The sequence below is a fragment of the Rhinolophus sinicus genome, linkage group LG02, assembly GCF_036562045.2.
Source record: "Rhinolophus sinicus isolate RSC01 linkage group LG02, ASM3656204v1, whole genome shotgun sequence".
Lineage (NCBI taxonomy): Eukaryota > Metazoa > Chordata > Mammalia > Chiroptera > Rhinolophidae > Rhinolophus > Rhinolophus sinicus.
Window position 1 is genome coordinate 73192671 of NC_133752.1, and position 24854 is coordinate 73217524.

General features: G+C 41.8%; 1 long non-coding RNA gene across 3 annotated transcripts in view; it reads left to right on the forward strand.

Moving 5' to 3' along the window:
• The first annotated feature begins 5895 nt into the window (after positions 1-5895).
• Positions 5896-24854, forward strand: part of LOC141569975 (uncharacterized) — a 51233-nt gene continuing 32274 nt past the window's right edge. For all 3 annotated transcript variants that reach the window (XR_012493728.1, XR_012493729.1, XR_012493730.1), the window contains exons 1-2: positions 5896-5984; positions 6526-6674. This is a non-coding gene — a long non-coding RNA (uncharacterized LOC141569975). The remainder of the gene's footprint in view (positions 5985-6525; positions 6675-24854) is intronic.

Consider the following 24854-nt stretch of genomic DNA (forward strand, 5'->3'; position numbering starts at 1 on the left):
TACAAGAGACCAACTTCAGATTGAAAGACATGCATACTGACAGTAAAAGGAGGGAAAAACATATTTCATGCAAAAAAAAAAAAAAAAGCTGGATTAGCAATACTTATATTAGACAAAACCGACTTTAAAACAAAGACTATAATAAGAGACAAAGAAGGACATTCCATAATATAAAGGGATTGATTGAATAAGAGGATATAACTCTCATAGACATTTATGCACCCAAATAGGAGCACCTAAATATATAAAGCAAATATTGACTGACATAAAGGGGGAGATTGACAGTAATAGGGGACAGTAATAGTCATAATAGGGGACTTTAATACCCCATTGACATCAATGGATAGATCTTCCAGACAGAAAAATCAACAATTAACAGCAGCCTATCTCCAACACTGGATTGTTTCATAATTATGTGTTTATGTTTCCATTCCCACATTGCACCATGACCTTCTTAGCACCAAGGTTGCAAGTAGCCAAAGTTCCTGCTTTTGTGGCGTTTAGGATCTAGTTAGGTAGGGATAGGTGTGTATGTGCAGATAATAACTTTGTATACAAACCAGATAAATGTAGATGGGCTGTCAGTGGTATATGGAAAATAAATTAGGAAAAGGGAGAGACAATATTTGGTAGTTTCTTCTTTAAATTGAAGAAGAAGCCTGGACGATGTAGACAGACCTCATCATTTAAAAACAAACCACCCCTCTGAGAAAGATAGCAGGCTTAACTGTTTCTCTGCTGGCGCTCAGAGAGGGACACGCATGCTTTTTACAATAATCACTGTTCAATACCCAACTCCCTCCAGAAGTGACTGACTTCACAGGGGATTCCAACCATGTTGGGTTAGGGCTGTTCCAAGGAATGGATTAGCAAATAGATTGGAACAGAGAATGACATGATTAACAGAAGCAAAGTGGTGCTGGTGGCTTACATAGGCAAGTGGTTTCCAAAGGATTCTGAAAACAAGGAAGGAAACGAGCAGAACTCAGCCTCTAGATAGGACTCAAAGGAGAGCCAAGACCGTGCTTACTGGGCCCTGTGGAGTGATTCCAAGAATCTGTGCACCTATGTGGCCGCGCAGGCACAAGAAACAGCTCTGTTATGGCAGCTAGAGCCCATCTACTGATGCAGTTGGAAATGTTGTTTAACTAGAACATAGTAAGGTGCCCCAATCTGTCCGTAGAACTTTCACACTAATGCACACTAATTTCACATTAAGGGGTGTAACTTGCAAGTGAGTCACGGGAATGAACACAAGGGTAGTTGTTGGATGATAGAGCAGTCGTCTCAGGGAATGGAAGATTTACTGAGGATTTTGACTAAAGGTATTTTTTTCTTAAAGTCTTCAGAAAGCCCCCAAATAAATCAATATATGCATGTACTTCTCAAATACATCTCCTGCCCTTCCTTTTTCTCTTTTTCTTTTCACCATTCTCTCTGCAGCCAGGTACCCCTCTCAACCATCTTTGATTACTCCAGTACTGAGATGGGGCCATAGTAGATGCTGAATTCTCTTTCTTGTGTAGATCAATTCTCATTATCATCCTCTTGCACATTCATTCATGCGGCACTTTAAGATTGTCCAAAATGCTTTCCTGTGTCTTATGGTAATAACTGCCCATATCTGCTTAGCACTCTAGGTTACCAAGTTCTTCATGTACATTGTCCCACATTACCTCACAGCAATACTGTGGGCTATTATTATCTGGCTCATTTTACAGGCAAAGAAGCTAAAGCTCAAGAAGGCTAAATGACTCAGCTATGCACACCTAACTAATGCTTGGCAGAACCAGGATTATGTTTTGATTCATGGCTCCAGACTCCCCATTTTCCACTCTACCAGGCTTTCATATGAGGCGCAAGATGACTCTGTGAAGTAGAAGTGAGAGAGGTAAGGCCCACAAAGCTATGTGACGTGTTCAGGCCACACACACAGTTACAGACCAGAAGTGAGGTCCCCATTTCCAAGCCATGGTTATCCTTACTATCAGAACACATTTTTAAAAATATTGGACCCACCACTGTGTGGTTGTCTGCTAAGCACTCATTAGGTAAGTAAAACAGACATAGATTACATCTATGGAAAAGTCTGAAAGAAGGAAATTATCTGCTAATCCAGGCCCCAAACCATATTTGCATTAATTCTCTGGATACTGCATGCAAACTCACACTAATTTTTTTCTCTCCTTTGTTAGTGTATATACCTCCACTGAGGGTCTAATATCTAAATTAACATGACTGGAACATTTGCTTCTATTCTTTATTATTTTTATTATATTATCTCTATTATTATACTATCTGGTATTATGTTATATTATATTATATTAATTTTATTACAATTATATTATTACTAGACTTGCATTTTTGGAGCTGGAAGGGAGCTTAGGGAGGATTTAGTCTAACATCACTTTACAGATCAGGAAACTGACTCTCCTAGTTGCCCAAGGACACAAAGCTGACTTCAGCAAAGCTGGGGTTTGAGAGCCAGGTCTTGGCTCCCAGGTGCTCTCCCCTCTTCCCTCAGGCCTCCACCTTTGCGCTATGGGCTTTGTGTCTATTTGTTTCAGTTTGAATGATGGAAGTTTAAAGCTTTACCCTTTGCTTAAAATGTCAGGGCACTGACAGGTGATTGTTAAAAAAACAAAAGAAAAGAAAATGTCAGAGACAAAGGCAAGCACATGAAACCAGCTACAGTACAGGAGCAGGAAGACACAGGACACAACTGCCAGCCAGAAGCACTGCCTCACCTGTTACTGACAAGCTCAACAGCTGTTCGGAGCGATGAGCCCTGAAGAGCTCAGGGCTGGGGCTTCATGAGTTCAGGGGTAACCTGAACTCTCCCACCCTCCACCCATACGCTCAGAAGCAAAATCTGCAAGCCAGCCTGATTGGGGCAGGTGAAAGGAATCAGAAAGGAAAGAGATTCTTTATATAGATATATATTTCTATATTTACCTCCCCCCTAATTTTTACAAATATTGCATGCTTACTGTTGAAAAGATTTTTTAAAACCAGCAATGCAAAAAGACAATAATAAAAATCATTCTGACAATCAGTTACATCATTTTCTGTATTTACCCTTCCAGGATTTTTCTTATACACGTATGTGTGTATTTTTTAGAAAATAGAATCACATGATACAATCTGATTTTCAACCTGCTTTTTTCACTTACTATATTGTGAACAGCTTTCCATGTTAGCATGTTAATGACTATACATACTCCTACGCCACTGTGTATAAAGGCACCAGGATAACTACCTCAGATTTTCCCAAGGAACCTGTAAGCACGAGTTTGTTAATTGCATCTATGGGCATCTTTTGAACGTTGTACTGGAAATGCATGAGTGTGTGCATGCTTGTGAGTATGTGTGTTTGTGTATGGCCTGTTTAAAGCCATAGTAAAAACCACAGATATATCTAGCACTTTGTGCTTTACATAAGTTAATTTATTTACTTGTAGACACTCAAAATACAGGTACTATTATTATCACCATTTGACAAATGAGGAAACTTACCCAAGGTCAGACACCTAGCATGCGTCAGAGTCAAGATTCAATCCAGGCAATCTGGCTCAAGCCTATGTTCCTGACCACCACACTGCCAATAATGGTTCCCCTTATTTGGTTTCACACACTGGCTCTTTGGTTCCATAACTGGGAGGGCCTATAGGAACATCCAGTCCTAGAAAGAAAAATCTTAGTATGACAAATGTGAAGTCCAGAGATTTTACTTTCCCATTAGGTCACCGGTAAGTTCATTACATAGTTTGATACCCATCCATGCAGCTATTCTCTCTCTGGTTTTCTCTATCTTTTCTCCACTGTCCCCGCATTTTTTCCTACCTTTTCTGCCCTTCCTGCACGGTAGGGCCCCATAAAGACGGTCCCTAGAGGAGGCTTAAACACTTCAGAGTGAAATAGCTACACAAAGAACCACCCTTTCTTTTATTACCATTGATATCTGTCAGACAGAACAGTCACTTTCCTCCATTTTACCAGACATCCTCCCAGGAAGGGCTGGGAGGGGGCCTTGGGGAGGAAGAAAAGGAGGGGGTAAGGGGGAAGAAAACCCCCATCCTGCCACAACACAGAGCCTCGGATTTTGCTCTGCTTTGATGCTAACGTCTCTGATTCTCCCTGGTTCGTTCTGAAGTTTGGGGGTAGGGTAGGGAGGAGAGTCTGCGCGGTGCCGGGCCTCCAAGCTATGGCATAGCTCTGAGAACCGGTAGATGAGGAGCCTAGAACGGACACCCCTCTTGCCCGCCCTCCAAGAAATAAGTGGTGATCTTAGGTGAGGCTCTTGTTAGAGCTGACTGGCTGAAGGTTTGTGTAGTGCAGACTCAAGGTCTCTTTCTTCCGCTTTGATATTTCTTATAAATGTAATTTCTCATGTGATAAAGTTGTCTGGACTTTCCAATGGGTCTGCGATCGTCTGATTAAACTGCTGAGGTAAAATATCTTTTCTTTTTTTTAAATTTCCAATCATTGCAGACCAATACTGTTTAAAAGCACAACAAATTCCTGGAAGAAGGAAAAAAGACAAAGGATTAATAGGAAAACATGAAATTAGAAAATAAACATGTATGACGCCAGCCCCATTTTTTATTATTAGATTCAATAAACATTATTCAATTGCTAAAAAACTTTCTGCATATGTACTCTCAATTTCTGTGCTTATCTTGCTGTGGTCCACTAACAGTTTGCAGACCTACCTTGCATGGTCCTTAGATTGCCCTTTGAGCAGCATCAATCTGGTTTACTCATTTCTTCTCTGCCTGAGAAATTTAATACATTTGTTCATTCATTCTCTGAATAAACATTTATTAAGCACCTGTTATAGGCCAGACATGTAGGTTGATCCTGACTGTCTCAGCATTTCTGTAACACCATGATTATGTGTTATCATTACATAATTACTTTGCAATAGTCATGTAATACATCGCTAAAATGTGATGTTCACTGTAATAACATTGAAAAGAAAAATTGTCCCAGATCTGGTCTGGGGCTGACCCTTTCTGTGTGTGATGTAATTCAAAACCTCCTTCTGGGAAGAAAATCAGTGGTCCTGATAAAATGCCTATGCAATTTTCTGATAGATTGTAATGTGGTTAAGACTTGTTCTGGGAAACCAGTTACCCTCACACCACTCTTCTGTCTTCTTCAGTTGACCTTTACCCAGACATGCTTTTATTTCCTATGTCTAGTCTAAAAATAATAATCTGGCCAATCCTATCAAGTGCGAATCTTTGAAATGGATTCCTAGAGGCCCCTTCACTGGAAGAAAGGCCTCAATACACTTTGACACATGATCGTATCTAAAGAGGAAGGAAGAAACAATTCTGATGGATTGGTGGAGTTGGTGTGAGCCGGCAACACTGAGCAAGCTTTGTAATATTTCTGAGTCTCAGTTTTTTCATCTATGAAATGGAGAGAATAATACCTCAGGAGGTGGTTGTGAGAATTAGGTGAGATATTGAATGGAAAGGGCATGGTACATAATAAGTGCCCTATAAATGTTTACCATTATTATGATGATGACTGTGGACTCCTGGTCTCCTTGAAGTAAAAGGCCCTGTGGTAGCAGGTTCCTGCTTTGCTCCAAATTATGCTCTGGGCTTTAGCTTGGTCTGGTAGCAATGAGGAGAGAAAGAGCCGACCCACCACAGGCCTCAGGAAAGGGACTGAATGTGGCCACAGGAGCCCACTCCCTCAGGGAGAGGAGGGGACTGCCTGAAGTGAGTAAGCCATCCAGGCTTGCCTGTGGGGTAACACTGGCATTTCCCATACTTTTAAAGCTCCTTTTAAGGTAGAGAGGAGGGAATTAAGCTAGAATGAGTCTGGGGCTGATTCTAGCCAACAGACTTACAGCGGAGCCTGGGCCACAGCAGGTGTGAGATCTGGAACCCTGCCAAACCTGTGCTCACCCACAGCTGTGGGACACGGCAGAGCTCTCCTGTGGTTTCAATTCTGTGGCTGTTACTCAGGTACTGTTTATGGGTTGTCCTTTTTCACAACTGTTCTCTTAGCTCTTAGCTTGGAGGGAGGCTGCTGTATTCTGTCTGGTTCTGTTTTCTTCTTTCTACTCTTGGTAGAAGAAGCACATTTGTCATGTAGTGAATAATGTTTCTTCTTCACTCTCGATCTGCTTCTTCAGAGAAAGTGAAGTCCATGTGTAAGAGGCTCTGGGAAAGGCGTGAGGGAGAGATGGAGAAGAGTTGGAGGGAGAGCGAGGAGGGGAGATGTGAGTCTGGCCAATGTTCCCAGCCCACATTATATTGTGGAGACTTACAAACTAACCATTCTCTGCCATGGCCCTCTATGGTAAAGGAAGAGGAGGAGGCAGGAGAAAAGAAAAAGCACAGTGTCAGGCAGGTGTTATAGCACTGGTCGCCTGCAGGGCTAATTCTAACTCATGAGAGTTAGAAAATGGTGCCTGCTCTGGGTGTACACAACCCCATGCCAGCCCCCAGAGCTTGGCAGGTGCAGCACAGGCCGGTTTCAGTCTCCACTGTTGCCTCTGCCTAGAGCCTTGTTCAGCGAACAGCCTGCACAACTGTGACCAGCGATCTTGAATGGGGACGACCAGTCCCAAATGCTGTGGAAGATGAGTCCTCACAGGGTACTGAGATAAGTGAAGAAGTAAAACCTGTCCTTGCTTATGACTACAATGTCTGGTGAGTGTATAGATACAGTCCATTTCCAGACATAAAGCCTTATTACTGGGCAATCACTCTTGCTCATCGAGTGCAACTCTGTACTTTCTCCATTAAGGCATCAGTCAAACCTTGCATAATCTAGTGCACTTCTTGTTCCACCATACTTGGACTCTGTCCCTCTTTCCTCTCCTGCATTTCTTCCTTTGGACTCCCCAGGAAGTGGCTTCCTGAACTTCAGAATGAAATTTCTAACCTCAACCTTTTTGCTGCTAATATTCACTACTTCATACAGGAAAACTCTAATGCCTTATTCTGCTAAAAGAATCTTTTTTTCCTTTTCCCCCCTTCTTATCAAATGACACCTCTTTTAGAAAAAAGGGAAAAAGAAGTCATGAGGGTAAGGAAACATGAAAGTGGAGAAAATCCTGCCTAGTCACACACAATTTTTTTTGCTTTAATTCACTTTTTTTCCCTTGGGGAGAATGTCTAAAACTTTCATCAGATTCTCAAATGAGTCCATGACCCTAAAATTTCAAGAGCTGCTGCTATAAAATGATTTGGGAAATTCAAACAAAAAGGGCATAGAAAGTTCAGGGAGGGTTTATTAAATTGATTTTATCCCACTGCCTGATTTTCAGTGGATTATCTATCTCTTTTAGGCATGAACACCGCTGTTTATTATCCCACCTGGCTTGGATGGCTCCCAGAATCACATTATTCTAACTGCCATCTAGCACGCATCTTCAGCCCCTCATTCTCCATATGTCACCAGAGTTGTGTTCGTAAAACACATCTTTCATCTTATCTCCACCCAACTGCAAGCAGCTCACACATTGGAGTTAAACTCCTCCATCTGACTCACCCGACCCATCTGACCTTATCTTGCTCTGTTCTCTTGCCAGAGCTCCATGCCAGCCACGCTGGTCCATATATTACCCACAACATGGTCCATATATTACCTCTAGGTCGTCACTCATAATCTCCTGTCACCCCTTTCTAGAGATTCTTCCCATTGTTTAAGGCCAGCTCTTCTGAAGCGGGGTGTCTTGCTTCTGTGTTCACAGCACCCCGTTTTCCCCATCACAGACCCCATGACTATGTGCTGTAACTCTTTCCTGCCCTGCCCATTTCTCTCAGTGGTCTGTGACTTTTTTAAGAAAAGGGCCTGTGTCTGGCAATGTTCTTATAGTATTGCCTGGAACTTAGCATGTGATTAATAAATGTTGGATAAACGAAGCTTTCACTGACAATGGGAGTGCATTTTGATCCTGTAGTCCCCCAAGCTTCTATTGTATTTATTGTGTCTACCAGTGACTGATGATCAGAATTATTGGGAGTTCTTATAAAATGCAAATTCTAAGAGCTCTGTTACAGCTCACTGAATCAGAATCTGGAGGAGTGGGATCCAGAATCTGTATTTTTTACAAATTTCTCCAGGTGATTCTGATATAAAGTTTGCCTTTTATCTGCAGTTCTCAAACTTTTTGGTCTTGGGACCACTTCATACACTTAAAAATCATTAAAAAAAAAACCTAAAGCTTTTGTTGATGTGAGTTGTTGCTATTAATAATAACCAAATCAAAATTACAACAGATAAATTACTTATATGACAAAATATTTAAATATCAATTTACTTAAAGTAACAACAATAAACTCATTAAATGTTAGCATAAGTAACACATTCTTAAATGAAAAATGACTGTATTTTCCTAAACAAAAAATGTTGGTGAGAAGAGTGTCTTTGTTTTATATTTTTGCAAATCACCTGAATGTCTAAAAATAATGATAGCTGGATCTCATACCTGCTTCTGCATTCAATCTGATGTGATCTGCAGTGTGTAGTTTTGGATGCAATATATGAAAAAAATTTGGCTTTACGCATATATGTAGTTAGAACACAGAGAAGTATTTTAATAGCTTTTTCAGATAATTGTGGATATTTTCTCTGATAGTACTCCAAAACTTGACGTTATAGTTTCTTATAGGTTCGTTGTAATGTGGAATCTGAAACCCCATCAATGAACTTTTTGAACTCTGGTTACTTGTAGAGAATGAGTGAAATAGACAAGTAAGACCTTAGTATTATTGTGAAAATAGTTATGACTTCATGGTCCCCTGAAAAAGCCTTGGGGTTCCTGGATCACACTTTGAGAAACATTGCTATATTCTACAACATTCAGCACTTGTTCTCAAATGGTTTTATATTAATTCATTCAACAAATATTTGTTGAGTGCTATGTGCCAGGCAGTGTTCTTAGCATTTGGGGTTCTAAAAGTAACTGATCCACAACCAAATTGTTGAAGACTGAAGTCCCAGTTTCAAGGTTGCCTCTCGAGAACCTAATTTCAGGGCTGCTGCTCGGCCATTTGGCTCTTTTGAGTACATTAGAAAAAGTCATTTCCTCTGAAGAGACACATTTCATGGGCACACACCTTTGCAGACAGATCCCCCCTCCTTCAGGTGGACATAACCCTATACTGGACAGAGAGCTTGGTAAGAAGAGCCTGGGCAGAATTATGGCGACCGCTCACTGATCGGTGGAGCACTTTTATACAATAAACAACTTATGCAACTGCTCATGGTAGCCTTACATGTTTTATATTTCTTTTGTTCTCTAAATGGTGAGCCTCAGAGCCAGAATTTAAATGCAGGCAATGGGGCTTCAGAAGGCTCCAATAAGTCTATGGCCTGCACCACTAAACTATGCAATTCCTGATGCATAGGAGACTCTCACGAAGTAGCAGAGATGTGGGCATTAGGTGATAATATTACATCTTCTTAGGCTTAACAGACTTCTATTAACAGATTTATACAGACTTGGTAAACTTGGTACTTCCTGAAGACAACCAAAGCGCTAAGCTGAGAAGAACTGAACTTACTTCATAGAGCGACCTATACACAGTTAACTTAAGCACAAATATACATTCAACAACTACAAAGAATGCTGGTCCACTTTGGGTTAATTACCAAACCTCTGTCACTGGGGTATTGATGGACCACTCAGCCAAGTGACATCATTATCTGGGCACTGACCCTGTCTTCAACTGTGTCAAATGCTACTGACGTACAAGTGGATGAGAATTAAGAATAGTCCATTGGATTTATTAATAAATAAATAAATTTGGTAGTGACCTTATCAAGAGCAGTTTTAGCTAAAGGGCGTTGGCAAAATTTCATTGGAATGTGTTCCATAGAGACTTTTCAGTTAAGGTCTAACTGAATGTGAAAGAATGGGGCCTTCATCAGCTATATTTCTATAGATCTTTTTATTTCATTTAGTTATATTTCATTCCTTTGCTACTGCATGAATCTGTGCAAAGGTTTGAAATACAGTTCTGCAGATATCTCGGCTGTAGTTGCTGTCATATGGGGGTGAACACATTCTAGACAGCAGAGTGGTGACACTATCTGGAGTGTGGTGAGCTGAGAATAGTTGGGGTCTAGGGGGAGTCTCTCACCATTTAATTAAAGTTCACAGCTGCAGCCCTTCCTGCACCTGTGTGCAGAGCTCTGTGAAAGCGGGCAACCCAGCAAGTACAGACAGCTTGACCATGACCCGAAGGCCCAAGGATGTGGTTGGTGCGACCTGGGGGAGGGAGTGAAACAGAGAGGGAAAGACAGGTGAATTTTTCAACGCTTCCGAGAACTATCTGAACAGACATTAAAGCTCTACAGGAGGGACCAGGAGGAAACTAAATGAGGCCTGGCAAAATAAGGCTTGGACTGGAGCTTCGTGTGGCCTTGCCATGACCCTCTGCTCTCCCTGGGACAGTGTCTTCAACTATGAAAGGAGGTGACTGGTCTCTATGACTGTGAATGTCCCTTCTGGTGCTCTGTGCTGGTGTCATAGGGCTGCAAGTTTCTTGGATTGAGAGCAATTTTAAAAAACAGAAACAAAAATCTTTTTTTCTCAACTTGTAGGGAAGAGTGTTTCAGAAATGAAGTTTATTTTGGAATCCAATACTGCATACAAAGAATAATAAGATGAAACTCTCTTTTTATTACTTTTCTAGTATGTGTCTTCGAGACTTTTTAAATATTTGACATGCTTTCCTGTGATGTGTTATAAATGTATATCAAAGACATATGGTCTGAAGGTTAAAAGCCCAGTTTTAGCGTCATCAGAAGGATCTGAGTTTAAGTTCTTTCATGGCCATTTGCTAGCGGTGTGACTGAAGACAAATGATATAGCTGCTCCAAAACACTGTTTTCTAACTTATAAATTGGGGATAACACAAATAATTGTTCCATGAATTTTTGTGGGGATTGTGTGAGACAAATGAGTGTTAAGAGCTTAGCCTTGGGTCTGGCACATAGTATGCATTCATTAGCTGCTTTCACCACCATCACCATCACCATCACCATCACCATCACCATCACCACCACCACCTGTGAAGCAGGACAAGGCAAAAAGAATCAGCCCGTTTTACAGACAGGGAAACCAGGGTCCGTATTCAACTGGCAAGATACAGGAGAACTGAGCCCCACCTAGCTCATCAATTAAGCCGTCTTTAGTCAGAAACTCCCTCCCTCCATTGTTAATATAACCACAAAAACATCTAAACTCTCCTTTGGAAGAATGTCAGGGTGAATGAAGGGGCTTCTACTGAGTGGTAGCATCCAAGAGGAGGGAGATGTTCCTTTCCACATGCAACCAGAGAGGAACATGCCAGAAGCAGAGTGTGGCTCTGACACTGTGTGGGAATGTTCTGTCAGACAACATGGAGCTGGGGAGAACCGAGATTGTGCTGTTCTACCCGGCTGGCAGAGCACAGCATCCTACCCTCAATGCAGAGTAATTGGAGGGGATGAAACCTTGGTTTGTTTCCCCTGATATAGCCTGACCTGGAGCTAGAAGTGTTGAAATTGTGTTTTGTTGTGTTTGAGTTTTTACAGCAAGGAGTGATGAATGTGGGTGTGGGAGTGAGAGTGAGGGGAAAACTCTGAGTGTCAGCACTCAGATTGCAGGTTTTAAGAGAAGAAGTTTTTTGCTTATATAATAGCTCGTTCTTGTGTCTACCAATAAAACATACTGATGCTCAATTAAATTTATTCATAAATACCAATAAAATATTTAGATTCACTTTGAGTAATGCCCTACAAATATTTACTCTTTTTATGATAGTGTGGTATAATGATCTACATTTTCCAAGTTTTAAAATTGTAGTATACTGGTTAATAATTTTATTAAAATCCTATAAACTTGAAATGGCAACTATTTATATTACCTAATATTTTATCCCTATCATTTTCAATGTGTAGTTATATTTATGTAGAATTGCAATTAATGTATTATATGTATTTTTTTCACTTAACATTATTTTTGAACAAATTTCCATGTTTCCCATGGTGATATTGATTTTATGGCTAAATATTCCATTCAATGAACAGATGCTGTAAATATCTATGTGCTTTTTGCCTCTATATTATTTATCTGGGGTATCTTCAGAAGGTGTTTATACCTTGATTAGAAGGTATAAATACTTTATAATTCTTTTTTTTTAAATTGGGGAAGGGGAACAGGACTTTATTGGGGAATACTGTGTACTTTTAGGATTTTTCCAAGTCAAGTTGTCCTTTCAAGCTTAGTTGTGGAAGGCGCAGCTCAGCTCCAAGTCCAGTTGCCATTGTTAGTTGCAGAGGGCGCAGCCCACCATCCCTTGTGGGAGTTGAACAGGTAACCTTGTGGTTGAGAGGACGCGCTCCAACCCACTGAGCCATACGGGAGCTCAGCTGCAGCTTAGGTCAAGGTGCAGTGTTCAATCTTAGTTGCTGTGTTCAATTTTAGTTGCAGGGGGCGGAGCCCACCATGCCTTGAGGGAGTCGAGGAGTCCAACCAGCAGCCTTGTGGTTGAGAGGACGCGCTCCAACCAACTGAGCCATCTGGCCACCCAGGAGCTGAGCGGCAGCTCATTGACTTCATTGTAGTTGCAGAGGGCGTAGCTCACTAGCCCATGTGGGAATCAAACTGGCAGCCCCGTTGCCCAGAGCTCGTGCTTTAACCAACTGAGCCACCTGTCCGCCCAATATTTTATAATTCTTATAAAAGTTATTGAACACTCAGCAAATTGACATTGTTTTGGTCCCTCTCAGTTCTTAGTCTCTTTCTAGAATAATAGTCTCCTTTAAAGTTAGCTTTGACTGATAATTTACTAGAACAGTGTAAAGCTCAGAAATAATTCTTACAGGGGAAAAGGACTAACGTAACGTTATTGAACATCTATCAGCAGGCAGTTTTCATCTATCTAGCCAGTATACATGGATTTAGTTAGTAAATGAGAAATATGGGATTTAAACTCTGGCAATCTCATTCCAGAGTTTATGTACTAAACCACTATGACGTTGTATTAAACCTAACTCAATTCCTAAAGAATCCTCTGAGGCATGTGTACTTAACCCCATTTTACAGAGAAAACTTAAGCTGAGAGGGGTTAAATCAAGAGCTCAAACTGAGGTACATATAGGAAGTCAGTGTAAGAAAATTTTCACCCCCAGTCTCAGTTTGCTTGAAACATATAGCTCTTTCAATCTTTATCGATGATCACGGTGATAAGACCTATTTTAGTTTACTCTTAACCCAATGATGAGAATAACAACAGCTCAAGAATGATAATTAATGTCAACTATCACTCAGCTATTATGTCAGAGAGACAATAGTGGCAGGAATAGTAGGGAGCTGCAAAATTCATGCCTCATCTCAAGGGGCTGCTCATCGCAGTGAAGTATTACCATGAAGGACAGCAAGCCCACTAGTTAGCTATTGCTACGTAACAAACTATCCCAAAATTCAGCAGCTTAAAACCATAAACATTTATTATTGTCTATAATCTGTGGATCAGGTGGGTGGTTCTAGTCCTGGCTGGATTCATTCATGCATGTGTGGTCAGCTGGTGGGATAGTTGTGAGTTAGCTTTGTTGACATTGGGTAGGCTCTTTCACATGTCTTGGGCCTTGGCTGGGACAACTGAGACAACTTGTCAATTTGTCTTTGTTTGATATGGTCTCTCAACTTCCAGCTGTCTAGCCCAAGCTTATTCATAGGGAGTCCTGGTAGGTTTCCAAGAAAGAAAGAGAGGCACCCAAGGCCTCGTAGGTTCAGGCTCAGAGCTGGCACACTGTCATTTCTGTCATAGGCTATTGACCAAGACAAGTCACAAGGTCGATCCACAGAAAAAGGTCGGGCTATAGACTCCAATCCTTTATGCGAAGAACTGTAGGGGTAACATTGCAAAGTGTGTGGACAAAGGGAGGGTGAAGAATTGAGACCACTTTGCAATCAATCTACTACATCATCTTCCAACTTTTTGGGAAAAGATAGAAATCCAGATCTTTATGTAAGATCTCTTGAGTTTTAAGTATTGTTGTGGGAAAATGACGAGGACGGAGAGACTCAAGTGGGACCCAGAGATCAGGGAGAACACAGCTTTATTACGTTGGAGGGCTCAGCGGGATTATTCCCAAAGACTGAGCACTTACCGGGTTGGGCGCTTTGTTTTATAAGGTTAGGCCTCTGGGTTTGGGGGGATTCGCACTATTGCTATTGCGACGCTAGGGATTGGTTAAATCTGGCCACGGTGCCGGGAGGTCCGTCCCTAACAGCTGTGATCATTCAACATTGTTTTGACGGGGAGGCCTCTAACTATGGTGCCCGCCGGAGACAGCTCTGATTAGAGGGGGATGGAGCTCCTAGCAGGGCCCGCCGGAGACAGCTCTGATTTAATATAGGAGGGGGATGGAGCTCTTAGCGGGCCCGCTGGAGACATCTCCGATTAGAGGGGGATGGAGCTCCTAGAGGGGCCCGCTGGAAAAAACTGTCCTGACAGTATTGTCAACTAATTTACAAACTTTTAAGACAGCGGTGGGCCAACACTCTGTGGGTCAAACTGATCATGTCCGAGTTGGATGTGGTTTGTGGGCTATTCACTTGCAACCTCTCGGTAAATAATTTGTTCATGTTTCCAAGGTTATTGGCAGAGAAGATCTGAACCTGGAGCTTTCTGGACTCTGGATCCATATCCATTCAGCAAACATTTGCATGCCTTCCAAGTGCAAGGCTCTGACAAACAAAGATAAAGAAAGCACAATTCCTCCCCTCAAGGGCTTTCCAGTCATAAGTGGGAGACGGTATGTAAACATTTAAGACATGTGATTTAACGCTACAGATGTTCCTGGGGAAACACTTCTTTCTCACTCCTGATGCTTCCTTCCTGTGAAGGGCATTTGATTAATATAACTCTGGGTCTCTCTCTCTCTCTCTCTGTCCTTTTTATACATTCCACACTTTGGAAATGGAGTGACTGATTTCATTGGTAAATTGAAGAAAAACAACAGGGTATTCTTAGCTCAGTTCTTGTCTGTATTCTCTTGGGCCAGACATGGCCAAGGGAGAGCCCATGTTGTCCTCTGACCCTTTATGCAGGAAGTCCTCCCAGAGCTGGTCGCTCTGCACTGATTTCTCTCTCCACTCCGTGCCCTTGGTGAGCACTGCTGAGAATGGGTGGGAAATCTACCTGATTCTGGTTCAGGAAGCAAGGCCACACTAAGCTATGTCTTCATACTATATACATATGTTTCTACATAATACATACATGCTTCATACATATGTTTGTTAGTAACAACGGTAACATCTTGGCCTCCAGCTTTCTCTTCTATTTTATTTCTTAACTTGTTTAGTACCAGGATAGGGAAGAGAAATGTTATGTATTAGGGGACAGCTTCAGAGGTCTCAATGGTGCTGTGATTATGATTAGAGTATATATGAGACATATATATGTGTGTATATATATACATATATATACATTCTATAGGCTTATATGCATACATGTAGGCTTATATACATATACATACATATATATGTGGCACTGTTAGAGCTCTGACTGTTTGTTTCCTTCAATAGGCTGCTTCCCAGAACTCAACCTTAAGTTTGAGTGTACCTAGATGAGGATAAGAATCTCATATTCAAGCAAAGGAAACAGAAATAGTCTGAACCCAAATAAACGCTGGCATTGAAAACACAGAGCAGCACTTTCTATCACATTACAAAATTACCTCTTATATTTTGACACATACTTTTTCTTTTAGGAATTTCTCTAGCTATCATCTGTTCTGATCCCACTCTAGCTTCTGTTCCAATGTTGTAGCGTCTGTACTTTCATAAGCTACAGGCCTATGTTTCCCAGAAGATGAGTTTGATTTCAAAGGACTCTTTAGGCTGCCTTCTGGGTCTCTGAATTTTGTGAGTTTATTCACCAAAAGGTCCTGAGCACTACCTGGTGGATGTTGTGGAATGCTGGGGACATAATGGAACGTGAAGCTCCATTCTTGCTCTCAGGAGCTGCCATCTCCGAGGGAAATATGAAGCCCAGAGAGTATAGTGAGTGCCGTAATTATGCTAGGGTCCAGGGTTTAGGTCCTGGGGTTCGTAATAAGAGGCTAAGAAAGAAAACTCAGTGAGTACCCCTCTCATTTCTCCTGACAAGGTTCTTGTTTCATAGCGTTTGTTTTTTTCCTGGTAGCGCTCCGTGTCTGTTGTACTGTAAAGACAGAGTGAGAGGAACCATCCAACGCTGCACATATTTTCCGTCTGTCAAACGTGAGTGGCAGATTGTCAGGTTGTATAGGTTGGGGAACCCATCTTCCTTATGACCCACAGCTAAAAGCTCACCCACTTGCTCTCTTTATTTCTCTTTGCTTTTCCTCCTCCCTATGTGCTGCAGCCAAGATGAGAAGGAACTTAGTCCAATGGAAGGAATTTTATTTCTCTCTAGCAGTTTGACAAGATAAGCTTGAGAGGGAAGCCACATCAAAAAAGGAGGCTGCTGCCACCATTAGGTTTTTGCAGTACATATGAGTCAGTCAGAGCCCTCGTTTCCATGAGGCGCCTGTAGCAAGCTTAGGGACAGTTAATATTTTCCATTCACAAAGGCATCTGTGACCATTTTACGGTATATGTGTAAGAGTCCCCATGACATAACATTACCCATGTCACCTCAAGTTGACAAGTCAATTCTGACCCAAAGTAAACTTTGATCTAATCACTATTGTAACCATCTAGACCAGAGGACAGTATCTGGGAGAGTAAAAGCCATGGAATCTGATAACCTGAATTTAAAACCTTGAATGACCTTGGGCAAGTTATTAAACTTTGCAAATATCAGTTTCCTGCCCTGTAAAACAATAATTTTGTATTGGATGACATAGTAATAATACCTACCTCGTAGTGTAATTAAATTTAAACCAGGTAATGTACTTAGTATATGGGTGGGCCATATGGAGACTCAGTAAAAATGTTGACCTTTGTCATTTCTGGGGCATCCTCAGTCTTGCTGGTGACAGTGAAACAAAAGGGATGGGAAGATGCACCACTGGTCTGAAATAGGTTGCCTGCAGTGCACAGAATGCACTTTGCCCGCAGGGTGTTGAAATGTTTCCCAATCCAGTAAGGTCTTAATAAATTGGATGCAGCCCTCAAACAAACCAGGGCACAGAGCTGCTGTTTTTTCTCATCCTGGAGGCAGCAGGTGGACGCAGGGCTCCTACTGCCCCATACACCTGGATGGAGCAGGAAGAACCTGGGCAGAATTCCCACTTTTTGAAAATTCGCATTATGTCACTTCTCTTTTACAAAATACCTACATTAGTACCTTCCTTTTGCTAACTGAAAGAAATCCGAAGAGGATTTTTGCTTTTACTGAAAAAAGAGAAAATAGCATTCAGCATGTGTTTGGCAGAATCAACATAGAAGCAGCGGCACTGAGAACAGCGAGAGTAGCGCCCCCAAGCGCCTTCCCCATGAACTACACTCCGCATCTCAGCGACAAGCCCCATAGCTTTGAATGGTATGCGAGCATCTGTTTTATCTCCGTTTATTTTGTGCATCCCTTAGCAAGATGTGGCCTAAGTTAATTGCTTTTTTGCTTTATGCCATTTCGGCCTAGGAAAGGTGTAATGCAGGGACTCTGGTCCCTCTCCCCATGCAAGAACGCAGGATATGGTGAGGCCAAAAAGAAACAACGGAGCCATAGATAAGGGAGTCATAACATTATATTCTCGCTGGTGGCTAGTCGAGACACAGGAAGCAGGAGCCACATGATCTGCAATCCGCAGTCCGCTTCTCTGCCAACCAACCAACACCGTGCTAACTGCAATCCGCCCTTGCTAGCTCAGCCACGGGCAGTTATATCAGTGGCCAATGGCTAACGGGTTACAGATGATGGCCAACTAGTTACAGCTGATGGCCATCTAATAACCGAGCCAGCACCTTTCCACGTAAGGTCGAGAGCCTGGAAACTGCTCTCTGGGACTCTGTCCCCACAAAAGTTTTCATAGGAATGCGGTACTTTTGGGGGAAACTTGTATTTCAAATACTTCAGGCTAAGGCACCAACAGGAGGGAGATGCTCAGAAGCATCTTGATGGTAAGGCTCTGAGAGCAAGTTGGAGAAGCGGCAAAAGGCAGAGAAAACCAGGAGTGAGAGCGGAAATGAAGAAGGTTTGACCCAAATCCTCTCCCTCTGCCCACTTTCCCTGTTTTTCTCACCTCCTTGAATCTGGGCAGGAGAGGCTACCTGGCTGGAACGGGGCTCGGGGCTTTTTTAGGGAAGTGAGTACAGCACACATCTGACCCTTCATTTAGACCCTTATCTACTTGAGGAGAAAACCTCTCGGGAAAGGGATGGGCGCAAGAGTGCACAGAAGTGCTCACTGGAGCTTCTGCTCTTACAAAAGATGGGGATTTTCTCCTGAGCTGATGGCAGCCCTTGTGGGTGCTGGGGGAGGATGGAACTAGCAGCGCTTGAGGGAATGGAACACCTCTCCTCCTCACATTGATTTAGGCTGATTTTCCCTTTTGGACTCTAATAAAAGCCCTGGGAGTGGGTTGCCATGGTTATGCTGGTTTTAACAGGAAATTAGGGCTAAGTGGCTTTCCTCAGGCCATGCAGCTTTTAATGGCTATGTTTGGATTTTTAACTTCTGCTCCTGGGAGATGCTGCTCTGCAAGGGGAAAGGATCACAGACCGTCAAGTCCTGGGGGGCCATTGGAAGGTGGGTGAATTTAATTTGAAAGAATTTATACTTTATTCATAAACAAAAGGTAGAAAAGGGTAGTGGTCAAGTGAAAGGGCTTTAGAGACAGATAATTTCATCTGAATCCCAGCTTTGTCATATACCACCTATGTGATCTTAAGTAAATGACTTAACCACCCTCTCGGAGAAATGGGACCTAAGAGTATACACTTCACAGAACAACAGTGTGAACGCACAGGGTTAAACGAGATGACGTGTGGCCCATGAAAAGCTCCCAGGGTATCTTGGTTCACCAGGTCCTTTCACTCACGTTCTCTCAAGGGCTCCTAGAATAAAGCCTGGCATACCGGTGAATGCCACCCTAATTTTCAAGTGGAAGTAACTGAAGCAGAAGCTCAAGGACTTCCTTTGCTGGCCTTTAATACTGATGTGTACCTGCTTCTCTGACTTCATTTCCCTTTGCTGCCAAGCCTGGGCCTGCCTTCTACCATCCCCTCTCTTTGTGACAGGCTTCCCTGTCTTTTTTCATGAGACCAGCTCCTTGTCTTTCTTTGGGTTTCAGTGAAGGCCCCAGGGGGCCCTTGTTACTAGCTAATCTCTCTTACTTTGTTTTCTTTAAACAATTTACTATCATCTGAAATTGTCTTGTTCATTGTCTTTAAACAACTCATCAGAATCTGAAGTTATTGTGTTTATTATCAACCTCCCCCCACTAGAACATACGCTCTTGTGTTTCCTATTACAGTGTTTTCCTGAAAATAAGACCTAGCTGGACCATCAGCTCTAATGTGTCTTTTGGAGCAAAAATTAATGTAAGACCTGGTCTTATTTTACTGTAAGACCAGGTCAGCATTAGAGCTGATGGTCCGGCCAAGTCTTATTTTCGGAGAAACAGGGTATGTTCCCCGATTTAACCTAATTTGAGGGGACTTCTGGAGCCTGAAGATAGAATTTTGGTTCTATGAATTTGGATAGAAAAAAATTACGTCTTATTTTCACTAACCCCTAACTGAAATTTAGCATTTCCTTCCATTGTGATTGTAGGCAACAAACCACAGTCATATGAACTGCACGGAGTGTGTACTTGGTCACACACTACCATTTTACAGATATCTTGAAATATCATTTATGCTGATCATTAATATGACGTTACAGTATTTTTTAGACCCACTGCTAGATCTTGTTATTTCTTAATAAAGAAACATACGTTACTATATCACACTTTAAAAATATTTTGGTAACTATTTCAATACACTTGGTTTCTTTTATAATCCTCTGTATTTATTTCATGCCTTTAAAAAGTGTTAGCCTGGAACACAGTTCAACACATAACAACCCTCTTCCTCCATCTTCAAAGTCAGAAATGTTGGGTCAAGACCCTGTTATGTTTCAAATCTCTCCTACCTCTTCCGCCATCTTATCTCTCTGACTAACTCTTCTGCCTCCCTTCCTCTTCCACTTTAAGGGCCCATGTGATTATATTGGACTCACCTGAATATTCCAGAGTAATCTTCTTACAGGGATAATGTCTCTACAATAAAGTCCTTAATTCTGCTTGTAAAGTCTTTTTATGTTTGTTTGTTTGTTTTTGTTTGTTTGTTGCGCCATGTTACGTAGCATATGCACAGGTTCCAGGGCTTAGAGCATGAACATCTTTAGGGGTGGGGATCATTCTGCCTACCATACCAGTGTTCACCGTAATATCCTTTTCAACCATGTTTATAATATCTTGGGGAAAAGAGTGGGTACGATAATATCTACCTTATCTAACCATAGGCCTGTGGTGAGTTTCAAGTGAAATAAGTAAACAATGACATAAAGTGATATTTAAATAAAATTCATCATCCTTAAAAAAAACATGAAAAGTTTTAGCCTGAGAAAGAGGCCCATAGATTTCACCAGATTGCCAATAGGGTTCATGGCACAAAAAAGTTTATTTACCTGTGTGGCCTGGAACAGTGCTTGGTATATAGTACGAGCTTGATAAAAAATGTTTTTGAATGAATGAATCGGTTAAATGAAGGGAGGTGGAGAAGGAAACTGTGTCCTAGGCAGAGGAAACAACATTCAAAGGCCAGGAGCTCTTCTAGAAACAGAAAAACTGTCTGGTGTGGTTTGAGCTTCAAAAGCTGAAGGAATGTTATACTCTGACACTAACAAGAAAGGCTGGTTAAACTTCATCCTGGGGCAGTGGGAAGCCAATGGGAAGTATTATGCAGGGACAGGAATAATTATATTCGCATTTAAAAAAATCTCTATGGCTGCTGAGAAGAGAGGAAAAAGAAGAAAGCAAGTGTAGTCACCAATTAAGAGGCGACTGTGGGTGGTTTGCAGTATTCTAGTGACAGTGGATGTAGAAAAAAGTAGACAGATTTGAGAGCAATTTTGGAGATGAAATAGACACCATGGGAGGACTGATTAGAAGTAGTGGTGAGGGAAAACAGGAAGTACAGAACAACTGTGGCTTTCCAGTCTGAGTTCCTGAGTGATGGTAAGGATGGAACACAGTAGGAAGAAAAAGGGAGGTGTAAGGGTAGGCCCCAGGGCTCCTGAAACTGCAGGTAAAAGTATTTTTATTTTGTTTTCTGCCTGGCTTCATTAAAATGACTTGAAACTCAAATAATGGTTTGAGACTCCAGCTTTAGTGTTAGTTCTGCCACTAACTTACCTCAGGCACCCTTTTCAACTTCTGTTTTCTCATCTGGACAACGGAGATACTGCTACTTGATCCAGCACATCTCACTTGTTGGAGTGACATCTTTCTCCCACCCACTTGCCTCAGGTCAAGTCAGAAACATTTGAGCCTATGACTTTGCCAAAGGTAGTGTTCTTTTCTTTAAGCCTTGAAAAATAGCTTGGGTCTCATATTAACATTATGATGAACTTAATAAATATTATTATTAATAATAAAGGCTAAGTCATATTGATCCCTCATCACATGTCACATATGAGTTTTTAATGCACATTGTTCCTTTTAATTCCCTATGATAATACTGTGAAGTAGATAGTGTTACTATACCCAACTTACAGATAAGTAAACCGAGGCTTCCCTGAAGTCACATAGTTATAAGTAGTAGAAATCAGAACTCATATATTCTGTGTCTTGAAGCTGTACTCTTAATCACAGCATACTCCTGCCTTCGTAGATTAATCACTGTTGTGGTCCAGGTGTTCACTGTAGTTATCCTGACCTCTAAGACCTAGATTGAATTGGGTCATTACTCCATTTCATATTCTGTGCAAAGTCCAGCCTTCCCTGAGATTTCTGTGAATTCAGAGTCAGGTGGTCTTGCATTGTCATGGTAATCTTTCTCTTGGAGCTCCTGCTTCTGTGGAATTATTTTGGTTTATGGACTGTTAGCCTAAAAATCTAGGAGGCAATAATTGAACATAAAGTGTTTATTTGGGATTTAAAGAATTGCAATTCTGGGAATACAGATTCAGGCAGAAGCCCAAACAGTGTTCCGCCCACCCCAGGAGAGAGGCTCAGGATTTTTAAGGGAAAAAGGGAGGAAGAGGAGGTACGTTGTATTAAAGAAAAGTTCACTGGTGCTCGATGAGGTAAGGTTAGATTTGTACTTCATAGATTGGCTTCAAATTAGGTCATCAGGCCAAAGGTTAGATTTGAACTTCATTGATTGGTTAGTGATTTGGTCATCAACAAAGTCCAATTTCATAAGTCCTTACAAACTCTTTTTGACTTCTTGGAATGTTGGTAGTTTGGCCTACTTTGGAAGATAAAGAAAACAAGACATGAAGGGCAGTTCTGAAATGGCTACTCCGGCTCTATTTTAATATGGCTCCACTCAGTGTCATTTTTAACAGGATCGTCCTGCATGTATTTTTTCCCTTGTCTATGCTCTGTAGGCCCAGCGATGGACCCAATATCTCCTTGATTTCTACCAAGCCTCTTACTCACACAGGCCTTTATGTTTGTAATACATTTTGCCAAACGTCAAAAGATGGCAAGTTTACAGCACAGTAATATACAAAATTAAAAAACTGAATAATAGCTATCTCCATTTTCTAAAAGTGTGATTTTGCCTTTGTATTTGTTAAGATTAAGGCTAAGCTGCTGAAACAACGAGACACTCCCCTCAGCCCACCCCACTGAAAAACCACTGTGACTTTATCTCTCTTAGTCCAGAGATGAGCAGTCCAGTCTAAATGGCAGCTTTGCCTTCTGCCACCACTCCAACAAGTGTTCCTTCTATCTTGTTGCTTTGCCATCCCCTGGGAGTGGTTTTGTCCTCATCTTCATGGTCAAAGCTGGGTCAAAGCATATCCACAAAAGCCCACTGAAAAGGAAGAAGAGGAGGGAATGGAGGCCTAGGATTTCCTTCTAAACAATCCATTGTAAACATTACTTCCATTCTCATTCCATTGGCAAGAACATAGTATTGATCACACTGGCTGCAAAGAAGCCTGGAAAATGCATTCTTTCACAGGGCTGCCATGTGGCCTGCCGGAAGCCTATTACTATGCGAGAAAGGGAGAACAGGTTTCTGTAGACAACTGGAGATGTCTGCTTCAACCAACCTGGTTCCAGCCTCCTGTCCTTTGATTATAATCTTTTGCTCTCTCTTCTTCTCTTTCTGTTCTCCTTTAATCTCACCTCTCTCCCTCTGCCTTCCCTCTCCACCCCCATTCTTATTTATTTCTAAAGCAGAATAGTTTAATTATCTCTCATTTTTCTCACAACTGTTCTCCCATGTTTCAGGGTCTCACTTTCCATCACAAATGACCCATAAGGCTATTGTCCTAAACAAAGGTATTTTATATTTAGATTGGGAGTCTGGTGCCAGCTGTTAAGATATTTTTTCTACTCTGCTACATGGTGAAAATAAAACAAGACATTGTTTTAAGACACTTTTTCCAAAAACATTGAGTTAGGATTCAAAGAAATTCATTGCTCTGTAATGTAAACATCCCAAATTATAAATGACTTAAACTCTCAAGAAACACAGGCTGCTCGTTGCTTAAAAGGAAACAATTTCACACTACAGCAGCGTTAAAATCTGGACTTCCAAGAAAAAGTTTCAGAAAGGACAGCTGCTACTCTTATTACTTAAAAAGTAAAATGATCTTCGTGAGAGAGTTCTACACTCTTTTTCCCCATTTCCTAGAAGCCACCTGCCCTCTCAGTTCAGCTAACCCACACAAGCATTTGCAGTTCCTCCTAGGATGGGTAGATGTCACATCTGATTATATTTCATTGGGCAAAGCAAGTTATGTGGACAAACCCCAAATCAACGGAGCGGGAATTTATACTCTTCCCACGGGGGGGCGGGGACGGGACTATAAGTCACAAGGCAAAGGATATGGATGTATAATCTTATTAGGGGAAGGAGTGAACACTGGTGCACAACAATCAATTTATCTGTCTTAAGAGGTAGGCCTGGGTACGGATGTTGAACCTAGGGCACAGAGACCCCTGGACATTAGACCCTGTAATTGGGGCTTTATTGGAAGGCCACAGAGAACTATGGAAGATTTTAAGCAGGCTGGTGATGTTATCAGAGCCATGCCTTAAGAATGCCAATTAAGAGCAAGACCTGCTGCTCTACCTTCTGAACCCACCATTGTGGGAGGAAGTGTGGTGAAGTTGAATTAATAAATTGTTACAAAATAACGTTTTAGTCCTGTCTCTATCCCCTGCTCACTGGACAATGGTTTAAGCCATTATATTAGTCCGAATTCTCCAGAGTAACAAAACAACCTCCTTTCCAAAGCACAAATCTGAGCACACAATGGTCAGACAACCCACAGCCTTCAGTAGTGCCTCATTGCATTCCTATGAAGGCTGAGTACATTAGGCCGTCCAAGACCTGGTCCCAATCTGCTGCCCCAGTAAAGTCACCCACTTTATCCTCTGTGCTGTAGAATCTCCAGTCTTACCCCCTACCCGACCCTGGGCGTCTTACGCCTTGTGAGGACATGCTTCGGGGGCCACCTGAGGAGAGGTGTCCCCTACTGCCTCTACGTAGCCAGCCTGTTTTATCACTGGGTTCCTACATATGATTTTTTGTTTGAGGAAAGGATTCTGTGGTTGACAAAACGTTTGTCGAGTACTCTTTTGGTAAGACCAAACGGCTTATAGTTTCCTGTATTCACGAAGTCATTTCACACTTCTGTTCCTTTGTTTATGCTGTTCCTGACTCTGGGAATGCC